Consider the following 13301-nt stretch of genomic DNA (forward strand, 5'->3'; position numbering starts at 1 on the left):
TTTTCCTTCAATAACATATTGATACAAGATTGTTTCACTAAATTTCTTCGGGAAATTGCTTTGCAAATAATTTGAACAGTTTACCATGATTTTATCATAGCCACAAAACCACTTTCAATATTATTAAACAGAAGACGCTCTGCACTAACATTTGTTAAGTGAACTCTTGAACTGCTAAAGCGCTATTGATATTCGTTTCAGATAATTTTTATTACCTACTTGGTAAGTAAGAAGGTAGAGTGGATGACTGATGACACACCTCGTCCTTTAGGAGGCCCATTATGCATCCACAGGGACTTTAATCCCCTCACTCCATTAGAGCCTCCGTGAACTTTCTGAACCATTCTGTGCTTCTGATGAAGTTCATCGTTATAAGTAGTTTTATGATATTACTGAATTTTGGATTAAACCTTGTTATATAACATGAGGTGTTAGTAAATCAAGTCAAACTAAATTTAAATAATTTCACAAGGTCTTTTTATGAAAGACAACACTACAATCTTCGGAAAAATGGTCCAGATCGGACCACTATAGCAAATAGCTGCCATACAAACTGATCGATCATCGATTTTCATACTCTTTTAAGCTACAATAAATGCTCCTCTGAAGCGTATTATAGCTTCGGGGTAGCCAAAAGTTACATTTTTCCATATTTATGAGATGACTTAGATTTTAAAATCTCGATTTCATATAAATTTTTTTGTTCTTCATACACCAAAGCAAACACACAAACTCTAAGAAATCATTCTATATTTTATATAAGTATTTCGAAATTCTTCCTTTCAAGCTCCGTCTTTCATGCTTGTAATAACGGGTGATTTTTTTGAGGTTAGGATTTTCATGCATTAGTATTTGACAGATCACGTGGGATTTCAGACATGGTGTCAAAGAGAAAGATGCTCAGTATGCTTTGACATTTCATCATGAATAGACTTACTAACGAGCAACGCTTGCAAATCATTGAATTTTATTACCAAAATCAGTGTTCGGTTCGAAAATGTTTTTATCGACAAATGAGGCTCATTTCTGGTTGAATGGCTACGTAAATAAGCAAAATTGCCGCATTTGGGGTGAAGAGCAACCAGAAGCCGTTCAAGAACTGCCCATGCATCCCGAAAAATGCACTGTTTGGTGTGGTTTGTACGCTGGTGGAATCATTGGACCGTATTTTTTTCAAAGATGCTGTTGGACGCAACGTTACGGTGAATGGCGATCGCTATCGTTCGATGCTAACAAACTTTTTGTTGCCAAAAATGGAAGAACTGAACTTGGTTGACATGTGGTTTCAACAAGATGGCGCTACATGCCACACAGCTCGCGATTCTATGGCCATTTTGAGGGAAAACTTCGGACAACAATTCATCTCAAGAAATGGACCCGTAAGTTGGCCACCAAGATCATGCGATTTAACGCCTTTAGACTATTTTTTGTGGGGCTACGTCAAGTCTAAAGTCTACAGAAATAAGCCAGCAACTATTCCAGCTTTGGAAGACAACATTTCCGAAGAAATTCGGGCTATTCCGGCCGAAATGCTCGAAAAAGTTGCCCAAAATTGGACTTTCCGAATGGACCACCTAAGACGCAGCCGCGGTCAACATTTAAATGAAATTATCTTCAAAAAGTAAATGTCATGAACCAATCTAACGTTTCAAATAAAGAACCGATGAGATTTTGCAAATTTTATGCGTTTTTTTTTAAAAAAAAAGTTATCAAGCTCTTAAAAAATCACCCGTTATAATTCCTTGAATATTTTATTTTTATATATTGCATAAATGTCCGATTGCCACTCAGTTTAGTATTTTTGCCGTAGCTTTCACTTTGAAAAAAAAAAGAACACAAAAATACAGTTATTTCTCCATTTTCTCCATCAATTAAAATAAACATATTCAGCAGTTTTCGCTTGAAAGCGCTTTTATTTGGTTTTACATGAATTTACAATTTGTTATTGTTGTTGTGGCTTTCTATTGGACACTCCCTTCCGTGCGCAGACATTTGCCTGTTGGCTATTTATTAATTAGTAATGAAATAAATGAAATCCGAAGCAGTGCTTTATGCTGTCGACTTTTGTTCTCAATTTTGCTGACGGTGTATGAGTTTGTGTGCAGTTGTCCGTGTATGTGTGTGTAAATAAATTTTTGTTATTTTGCTTTGATTTTAAGAGAATTTGCATTATTTGCTTTGTAGTGCCGGCGGCCGCACAATGATTGTATTAGTCGAAAAATATTTGCCCAAATTCTTTTGATTATTGTTGCAAGTGAAAAGAACAAAAAGCGCATGAAACGAGAGGCTGACAAATAAAGAAATATTTTTTACATGGACACAAGCGTTATAGCGTATTTTTGTAAATATTTTTAGAACTACTGCATGTAGGAGTACTATTTCTCTACAATATTTTGTGCTCTTGTTTTTTGAGTATCGATATTCATATGAAGAATGTAACCACAAACTAAGAGTCACAAATTTTAAACAAAAATTTTCAAGTAAAGTTATATTTCACATGCTATTGGCTTTTTTGGTAGGTTTCACTTTTTTTGGTTCAATTATCGAAGGCATTTTTGTCACTCGGATTGAGGTATCTCCAAAACATGCCTTTTGAATGCTTAAACCACCTCTCCAAGTGCCAAAAAACGCTGAGTTCCTAGTTTATCTTTTATGTACGGGAATAAAAATGTCATTCGGTGCCAACTCAGGACTATACGGAGGACCCAACAAACCTTTGTTCCTGTTTCTTGTTCTTTTTTTGTGTTAGATAAATATCTACCTTTGGAGTAGAGACATTTTAACAAAAGGTTCCATATTAAGACTTCGTCTATAGTCGATTTGGGGAGATCTGTGTGTGCTTATCGAGCCACTTGCAAGCCAAAAAGTATGTATCGCTCTCAGATATAACCAATATATAACTGATGTATACTCAAGGCATAACTAATATATAACCATTTTATAACCCAAATCCAAATTTTGTTCAAAAATGAATGGTTTCTATTATGCCGTTTTTCCTTCGTCTGTAAACTGGTGAATCCCCTAGCTAGCTAGTAGCGTTGTTTTGCATTTTAAGTGACGATTTACAGTATCTTTAGTATTGCACTTCAATAATAGGTGATTAATTTCGAAAAACTTGACTTCGTAGATCCCCTAGCAGATTGGACCTCAAACAAGAAACTGATTGGCTGTGAGATGTTATTAAAATAATCTCAAATCTAAAAACCAAAGACATTTATATCACAATAGATGAAAACAGGTAATTATAAAAGTACCGGTCAAGTTCAATTTTTTGACAAACAAGAAAATCGTTCTTTGTGAACAAATTTACATCTAAGATTGGCTCTAAACTCTTGTCAAAACTATTATCTTTTCGATCATTACCTTACTAATACATATATCTAAATTTCCATCCGATCGGTGCGGTTGTGAAAAAATTTGTTCATCGACTCTGAAACTCTCTGTCGACTATTTTGAGTTCAATGTGTTTAAGGTTTTGGGCGCCAATTACCATTAAGTTAGAAACTCTCAAAGCAAATATTTGCCGGATAAACTTCAAATTTACGGAAAATATTTTCAAAAAAAGATGCATTCGATATATGAGCAAAACTAATTTAGCTTTGATATTCACAAGTTGATATGTTATAACCGCTTAGAGGGGCTTGACATGCATACCAGTCTTATCACAAACAGACTCGATTCTATTGATAACGAGGTTAGGTACTCCTTAAGCAATCCTGATCGCACTGTTAATGAGTTGAAGGCTAGTATCGCCGCCTTGCTATATGAGTAGATGGTTTCTCTGAAGGAAGCTACAGTCCGAAGCAGTAAATCTACTGCTACCTTAATGACTGCAACCTTGGCTTGGAAAAGTCTGCAATAATCAGGAAGTATGAAGTTGGAGTTGAAAGAGAGCTCCTAAAGTAAACCCCTCTACCAATCGTCCCCCCTAATTTTGACCCATCCGTAAAGAAGTTCACAGTTCCTTTCAACTTCCAACGGATTTTACTGAATGAAATGGTTAAAGAATATATTCCAGTAAGACCGCCAACTACCTACTTGTATATCTCCTCATAGTTATATGAAGAAAATTATACAGAAACGATCCAACTTGCCTCTTTACACACCCATATTCACATATGAGTAAATATATGCTTCCTCAGTTGCCATGACCCTGTTCTTATTTCAACACAGTCATAAAATATTATGTCTTCACCATAACATTTACCAGACTCGAGCATAAATTGCTTACACCAACAACGAAATTGGTGCAGTAAATACTTTACACAGCCATCTAGCGGTTATAGGCGAAATCAGTGAGAGAAGATTTTATGCAAAACCATAAAAAATTATAGTAAATCGATTGGCACTTACGAAACTAGTTTACTCAGTGAGGTCAGGTCGTGTTAATGAAAAAAATACGTTAAATTGCAAATTCAAAACTAGCTGCAGTGCCCTATATAAATACATAGATAACTGGTTGATTCAGTTGCAGTGCGCCTAAAATGCTGCTATTTTTTATGCTCTGCTTCTTTACGGCTTTAAATTTACTTTTTTATTTTATTTTTTTTTTAATTTGTGTTGAAGGTTATGCACAATTTCAGCCAGCGAGTTTCTAAATATGTTTATATATGACTTGCATAACTAAACTGCGTCAAAACGTGCGCGAAATTTCGCTGCATAACAATAGGCGCCAAGCAAAAACTATGAAATTATGACAACAACGAGCGCGACGTCCACTGGATGCGAGCAAGAGATCGCAATAAAAAGTTAAAAAACAAACAAAAACAACAACAATAAAGCACGCTGGAATAATAAAAAGTTGAAGTAGTTAAAAATTATGCAGACAAATGTCCACAACACAATGCGGCTGCTGCTTGGCTTGTTGACTGAGTTGGTTAAATACATACAACTGTTTATATGTATACATATATTTGTAGCATAAACTTTTAGAGACAAGTTGAGGTCAGCGCGTGGTCACCAGCTGTTGTGGAGAAAAGCTCGCTATTTCCTTTTTTATAAAAAAGGAGCATATAGCGCTATAGCCTTAAGCCAACGATAGCCTAGCTAACAAATTTGCAAAAGTTGAAAAAATGAAAAAACAAGAAAAAATGTTGACCACGGTAGTACTAAAGTTATATAGCCTTCAAAAATAATTCTGCCGCTACAACAACAACAATAATACTTCAAAAATATAAACGCTTCCTTACAATAAATTGATTTTGATAGTTCAGTTTGTATGATAGCTATATCATATAGTCGTGAGATCTGAAAAATTTCTTCAGAGATTTGTAGCATTGCTTCATATGATAATCCATGACAAATTTCATAAAGATATCTCGCCAAATTAAAAAATTTTCTATACAAGCAGTTGATTTTGATCGTTCAGTTTGTATGGCAGCATATAGCTATAGTCGATGAATCTGAGCAATTCCTTCGCAGATTATAGCATTTGCTTATATAATAATTCATGCCAAATTTTGTGATCGTACCTTTTCAATTAAAAAGGTTTTCAATACAAGAACTGGCTTTTTAAATAATCATTTATTTATATATAAGTTGAACTCACTTTTCAGTCCATGGCGCCTAAAGCCAATAGCCAAATGAGCTCGACCGCCGCAAATAAATACAAAATTTCTCTTAAATATATCCAAAAAGTACATAAGTGTAACTTTGTCAAGTTATGTACGTATTTATCAAGCTTTGCGTTAGAGTGCCTAAATGTATGCTACACTTCTGTATATATACAAGAAATAAATTCATATGACTGTAGCCAATGTATTTCTGCTGCCATATAATATATTCGGCATCATGTATATCCCGTTATAGCAGCTTCGACGAACCACATGCGATTTGCGTTAAGCGAGTCTGCTTCGCGAACACTTTTGCAGAAAAATATGGTGCTACGAAGTGTATGCACATATGTTAGCCTTACTTGCTTGTCGGTTGCTGTCAATCAGTCGTCACTCATATAACATGTAGACAAATATGTGTGTAGACTTTTATGTACTTGTAGACCTTTCTATGTATTTATAGAACTTTATATGTGTGTGTGTATATCCCCAAGTATTGCTTTGATATGGCCAAGAGCCAAACAACTAACTGCCAAAAAGTTGTTTATTCAGTCGCTCGTTCGCAGCAAATGTTCGTTTAGCACAGATAAGTGAATGTTTAGTTTTCGTGGCTGCAGCCCTAAAAGTAGGCAATGATATTTTTATGCTGACTCAAATTTCAAACGAACGAAAAGCGTAAAGAAGCAAAAATTTCCGCAAATCGAAAGTGAAACGAGAGGAACGACCACCTAACCTTAATATATACACACTTACACAGCTATCTATTTTCATATGTAGTATCTCTCTTTCACCTCCTTATATGTATGTATGTGTGCATGCACTGCTGCTGGGACTGCGGCCTTTGCTGATTGCTGCCATTTCCGTAGCATCTAATGGAATTAAGCAAAGCATAGAATTACATAGAAAAAGTTGTGCGCAAATTTGTCGAGCATCCTTAAATGTAGCTACGCAAGTACGGCAGTTTACTGTGGAAAGAGTTGCCAGTTTGATTATATAGTTTGGTTGCCCTCATATACGTACTTTTCATTAAACTTTTGTCCAGCCTTAGGCCCAACAGTGTAAAATTAAATATCCGCTTTTGCATAATACTTGCTGCCGCTTGTAATCTAAGCACTTTCTAAAATATACTTTAGTACTTCGGTGTTGTTGTTGGCTGGCTGCGTAGTCTATTTTCGCAAATACTGAAATGCTGTTATGTTTGTCAAAGTGAAAGTGAAAGCACACAAATTATCTGGCTTGCAGCAATCAGCTAAAACTTTGTTATAATCAGACGCCATTTTGTGTTGAAAATTCGGCCGTGTCCTAATTCTAGTCACAGCAGTTGAAAAGTATTAAAGTCATTGCTAAAGTGTTGACGTATCTTGCAGGCCTGTCGCAAATTTAAGTGAAATGGATTTTTGTTAAATTTTAGTAAATGCACACAATAGTTCACTTGAGTTTATAATTATTTCTTTCAACCTTTGCGATCCCCAGTTTGAGACTATCTTTTTAAAAGCAATTTTGGTAGGTTTCCGAAATTCCGAATTCCGCTGGTTAACTGACAGAAAATTCTTTCATATGCTCATGGGCCTCTCAATTTTTCTGCTTTATATGTGATATATCGAATGTAAAGAAGATAGAATATAATTTATAGCTGATAAAGGTATACTTCAAAAATTGAAAATATTTACAACATTAAAAATGTCTAATTTTCATTACGAAACTTAATAATAACAAAATCATGGCATCGCCCACTTTTATGTAAAATCATATACCCCGGGAGCCGACCCGCCGATTTCAATTAAAGTTGGTTCGTGACATTCTTCTTACATTCTTATGTCTCAGTGCGAAAATGGGCGAAATCGGACAGCAAAGGCGCCTACTTCCCGTATAACACATAACATATCTCTCTCTTTCGTTTCCACTGAAAAAATTAAAAAAAAATTAATATAAAGGGGTAAAACTTTGCATAAATAATGTCTTTAGACCATCTTGTGACCAAAAATTGTCAAAATGCAACCAAAACTGTTCAGTACAAATACTGGAAATGTGGATTTCAGTACCTAAAGCTGACTTTTCATCGAAAATATTGGTCAACGTCTGAGATATACAAATGAAATTCAGACATAATCCTTTCCTGACAACAAAAATTCTGTGTTTCAAAAATGGATTGAATCGGATCAAAATTTCCCTGTGCTCCCATATACTTAATATACAATTTTCGAACTTCCAGGTAACTCTATGCTGTATGTATATTGGCAAATATTGAATAATGATAATCATATGTTTTACAGTGTATCTTTGTGAAAAAAGTTAAAATTGTGCGAAAACCTGACCTTTTGCCTAAAAAAATTAAATTTTCCGAAAACATCTGAAACTCGTACTCCATATGATTGGTGACTGTATGTGTGGTACCATCTATAGCAAACTCTTTATTTCGATTTTGGATTTGAGTAATTTTAAGGAGAAAAGTTTTCCTCACCGCCAGACAACTTTCTTTGGGGAGTTCTGCTATGGATCAGGGGATTCTAAAATTTTTCAAAATGAGTAGCCGACTACACTAATTTCAACCATATTTTGTCTCTTGCTAATTTTGAATTGCTAAATCCGAAAATTATAGTAAAATCTCTTAAAACGTAGGTTTTATTTTTATTGTAACGAAGTGAACCACCATCGTTTACTAAAATGACAAAAACTAGCTGTACTTGATGGAACAATTTTTAATGCAAATTCGTAGTCAGGGCACCTCAAGTACCCCTAGACCTCTTGGCATATCAGCCGAAAAGGTTTCCTTCACATTTGTTGGGTAGTGTTATTCAAGCTAACCATATTGTATAATTGAATAATATACTACATAGTAGATCCGGCCACGCATTGCTGTGGTATACATTTTGTACTATTATTTATATAATAAACTATTCAACACAATGAAAATTTTATTAACCAATAACAGCGAACACGTTTTTGTCGGTATAAGAAACCAAGGGATTATATTTGAGGTTTAATTTTGAATATGTTCATACAAATAAATCGGCCAACGTGCATGATTAATGGAGATGCCCGCTTAATAGAGCATACATTTAAATGAGCTTTCACTGTGTTTTATTATTTATGAATTGTTTTTACTATCCTATCTTATGGTTCAAACTGGACACAGTGTGCTAAATTTTGCTAAAATCGGTTCAGTAGTTTAGAAGCCCATCGCGGACAAACAACGTGACACATAATTTTTATATATAAAGATAATAAATAAAATACCTCTTCAATTAAAATTTCCAAAAAAAAAGTTTTTTCATGACTTGCATGTTGATGTAACCACTTAAGTGACCTTGTCTTAAAATGTAGAGTTGCAGCCGTTAAATATCTTTCACCAGAAGTACATGAGAACTACGAGTACTTTAAGTCTATGTATATCTAACCTTGCGAGTATGTATCTTGCGTATATGTATGTACATTATTTTTGGTGCTTTCAAAATTCAAAAAATAAAAAATTGTTGATTTTCTTAAAATTATACCGAATGACTTGCATTTACCCAAATCTAACAGGCGCAAGTCACTTTAAGAATCCTTTGAAGGCAATCATTGCACTAACGTGAAGAATGTTGTGATCCAATTTTCTGCGCAATCACGACAGTAATGGTATTTAGTAACCTTTTGAAAACAAATTTTCTTTAAAAGGCTTTTTGGGACAGGAAAAACACAAACGCACACAAATATAAAAAAGGTAAAAATTTTTGCCTTCAAATCATTGAAAACTGGCAACTCGTTTTGCTGCAAAATAATAGGTGGGTGGTTTGGAGATTAACTTATTTTTTCATGCCTACAGCTGCTTAGCTTGAGGTCGATTCGGTCAGTTATACAAAAAAATAGAAAAATAATAAATGAACCCGGTTAATTATATATTTATTAAACTGCTTTTATGCTGTAGAACTTAGCGGACGATGACAGAAAAATTACTTAAGTTCGTAAAATGTAGAAATGAACGACAACCAATAAACAGCGTAGCGTACATTTAGGCGTACATGAGTCAAATCGACGCTGTCTGTATAATTTTCATGTCTGCGCAGCTTCTGATATTCCACTCAACTTTTTGTTGCTAAAAATTCGAGAAAAAACAAATAGTCACCACAATAGCATATTTTTAGGCGTTTAATGTACTTTTAACTCTAAGTGAGCGAAACCTTATACGGAACAGTAAAAATAAGTCTTGGAAACCACAAAACAAACTAGTTTTCAAGCATATAACATAAATTGAACCTTGTAGTTAGCATAACTAAAAATTTTGACAATTTTCGTAGCATAGTTTTTGGCGTAAGGAGTTGTTCCTCTGAACTACTGTATTATGTATAAAGAAGAATATTATTTCGTTTACTAGCTAGTAGTAACACTTTGTGAGTTTAGCCTTCCAATTTCAACCGAAAACTTTACCACTTTTCGCATTTTGGCAACACTGGCAAGCAGCAAAAGTTTCTTCGGTAATCGAGTTTGCTTGAAGTTGTAGTAAATTGCTGTAGCCGCATTTGCACCTCAATTTGTTATGCATTACACACATGCGTGGTCATTTGAAAGCATTGCCAAAGACAGTAGTAATGCGATAAACTAGTTTATAGAGCTTAGTAACTAAAAAATGTGCGCTTAAAAGTATGCTTCAAAGTTTTATTGCTTCGTATGTCTTATGGAATAACTACTGTATATATGTATACTTTAAACATCTTTTCAATACTTCACCGCAATCGCCAAAAGTTTCGTATGTCACTCGCCCGTTAACTGTTAGATTTTTGACAGCCATCGCTGCTTTGTCGTCTGTCTTCAAAATTCAATTTGTTGAATCACCAGTAATTGGTTTAACACTTGTGGTGAGTCTTTAATTGAAAGTGAATTAAGTTGTCGACTGTGCACTTCTTGTGTGACAAATGAATTCCTGTGAAGCCGCCACTTTTTCTCAAAATATCCGGTTTGTATTAAACGCCTTAAGTTATGCTTCAAAGTTCATGCTTTATATAATTATTCAAGCTTGCATGTGCTCGTTTGTTTCACCACTTGTTATTCGTTGCGACAAATTATCTTCAGCTTCACTTTTCTCTGATCAAATTGTAATTTCACTGTTAGACGCCCAAAAGCAACCTTGTAATTTTCTATGAATTATCGCTGGCTGAGCAATTCCCGGTTCTAAACTTATTTCAGGTTGCGCTTAGCGCTTTGCTGTTGTGTCGCTTCTACTTTTGCTGTAGACTAAATACAAAGCTTCGCGAACGCGCTCTGCTCTTGCGAAATTTCAAATTTCCCTTAATTAGTGGTTGATTGCCACTTTCCATTTCAGCAGTTCGACGAAGTTATGTCTAATAAAAATTCAATTTCCTTGAATTAAGGTGGTTGGAACTCGCCTATACGAGTTTCAGAAAACATGAACTTGTGAAAAAATGAATTTATGAAAATATGAACTTGTGAAACGTTTGCTGATTGCTTGAGACTTATGGGTAAGGAGGAAAGTAGTCAAAACAGAAGTTTACTTAAGGAAAGTTTATAAATACCTAACTTATTGCATAATCTGTGTCTCTGTGACCACTGTTGCTTCGTAATTCAAATGGTAAGAATGTCTTCTGTACTCAGTTCGGAGCTATGCCGCTTGAATTTGTTGCTTGAGTTCCATTAGTTGATGGCTGCAGTGGAATGTTTCTCAAATTATTCTTTAAATTAACATAATAATATTTAGAATTCACTAAATGCGTTAACAGATTTAGATCTTCACATTACTCTAAACTAATTCAAATAGTATTTATATAGAATTTTCTTCATAACGTATGGGATTCTTTCTTATTTGACCAATACTAGTAAAATCATAGCCCATAAAGCGGTTCGTTTCTTCGCTGGTTCGATGGCATGCTAACGGAGGATTATTTGCAAAATCCAATTGTCTGTACTATCTGAAAATTGTTTCAGTTTCTTCCATTTAATCTGTGTAGCTTCTGTTTACTTGTGTGTTTGAACTAAGTCACAATTCAAAGCTTAGCCGGGGCATAAACCATAACCATAAATTTCGAAATCTTTCCAAGCAAGAAAAAAGCAAGCATGTTTCCAGATATCTTTGAGGGAAACTTCGAAGCCTTTCAAAGTAAGAAAAATGCCTTGACCAAGCAAGCATGTCCACAGATACCTTTGAGGGAAACCTCGAAACCTTTCCAAGCAAGAAAAAAGCCTTGACCAAGCAACCATGTCCACAGATATCTTCAAGGGAAACTTCGAAGCCTTGAATAAACCAGCATGTCCGCAGATATCTTTAAGGGTTAGGAATATTTACTAAAACTATCGCGGGTGGTCAGGACAAAGTGTCCTATTCGGCCTAAATTTTATAGGAGATTTGCGTCATCATTGTATATTTGAAGGCCGATAAGTTGAATAGAAATATATTTCGATTTTAATACTAAGAATTTTGAAGGCTACTGAGTTTAATGAAAACATATTCCATTATCATATAGGGGTTCGTAAGTCTTGAATTGGAATCTGTTGCGTATTTTCTGTATTTTGAGTACTTATATTGTTGGCACTAGACTGAGTTCTTTTATCACCCTTTTTACACTTTCTGTTTCCATAGTAACTTTGTCCTTTTCTTGATACCACAAAGAACTTAGCTTAGTACATACAATATACGCAAAATCTTTATAGGTTTATAGTAACCTATTGCTTCAATGTTACCGTGGAAATGTTAATATGCTTTCGGTTAAAAAAACAGTGAATATTTGCATTATCCACTCATTTATTTCCTTCGTATTTGCAGTCATAGCTTAATTTGCACATTTTTTCATTAAAACCACATAATTTAACTTTACACAAATATTTGCAATTTAAATATAATAAATCAGGAATATACATTGCGTTGTATATAAGTTGAATGCCAACACTTTTTAATGCCAAAAATGCAATATAAATAGTTATTTTGGGTTTTTAAAAACTTAATTGCTTTGCTTTGCCTAAATATTTACAAAATTATCTGCATAATAATGCGCAGTTATTTCAAAACAACTGCAAAACCAATATTGCAATGAGCACAGATTTGCAAATAAAATATTTATTAATTTAATTTAGCAAATTCGGTTGAAAATTCAGTGAAAATGTTCGCTTATGCTACAACTATCTGGCTCTCTGCGCTTCGCTGCTGCTGGCTGCTTATAACTCTGTTATTTTTGCTGACAAATGCAAACTATTTTAAAATAAATAATTGCTATTAATGCAAAGAGCAAAATTACTGAATACTTTGCCTTAGTTACCAGATTTAAAAAAAATGCGCCTAAAAGTATGCTACACTAATTACGGAATTTTTACTATAGAAAATTTTTAATTAAGAGATGGTGTTAAATACTGAAAATTTATTACATTTTAAGAACAAAAAATAGTAAAAATTCAAAAAAAAATTCTGTAAGACTCCTAAATATAGGCAACAGTTCTCAACAAATGTAAGTATGCTCAAGCTTCTTCAATTTTCTCGCAACATCACAACTTATTTCAATTTTATAAATTATTTTTTGTTTGATTGTTGCCTTTGTAGTATTAATTTCGCAAATTGTTGGCAAATTTTCACAAATTTTCGCAATGCGCTGCACGAGCACACAGTGCAATGACCGTCAATGCTATTTGTTGTATAATTTTAGGCTTGAATTTTCAGCAGCAGTATTAAAAAAAACATATTAAGAGCATAATCGCACAACAAGCTTTAATTTAAAGAGCAAAACAAACGTTTTTAAATAAACTAACATACAATTGAAAGCTCCTGCA

General features: G+C 34.2%; 1 protein-coding gene across 1 annotated transcript in view; it reads left to right on the forward strand.

The window, feature by feature from the left end:
- LOC105223170 (neurobeachin) overlaps positions 1–13301 on the forward strand; it is a 569805-nt gene that overhangs the window by 339799 nt on the left and 216705 nt on the right. The gene's annotated exons all lie outside the window — the stretch shown is intronic.

This window comes from Bactrocera dorsalis, chromosome 4, assembly GCF_023373825.1.
Source record: "Bactrocera dorsalis isolate Fly_Bdor chromosome 4, ASM2337382v1, whole genome shotgun sequence".
Classification (NCBI taxonomy): domain Eukaryota; kingdom Metazoa; phylum Arthropoda; class Insecta; order Diptera; family Tephritidae; genus Bactrocera; species Bactrocera dorsalis.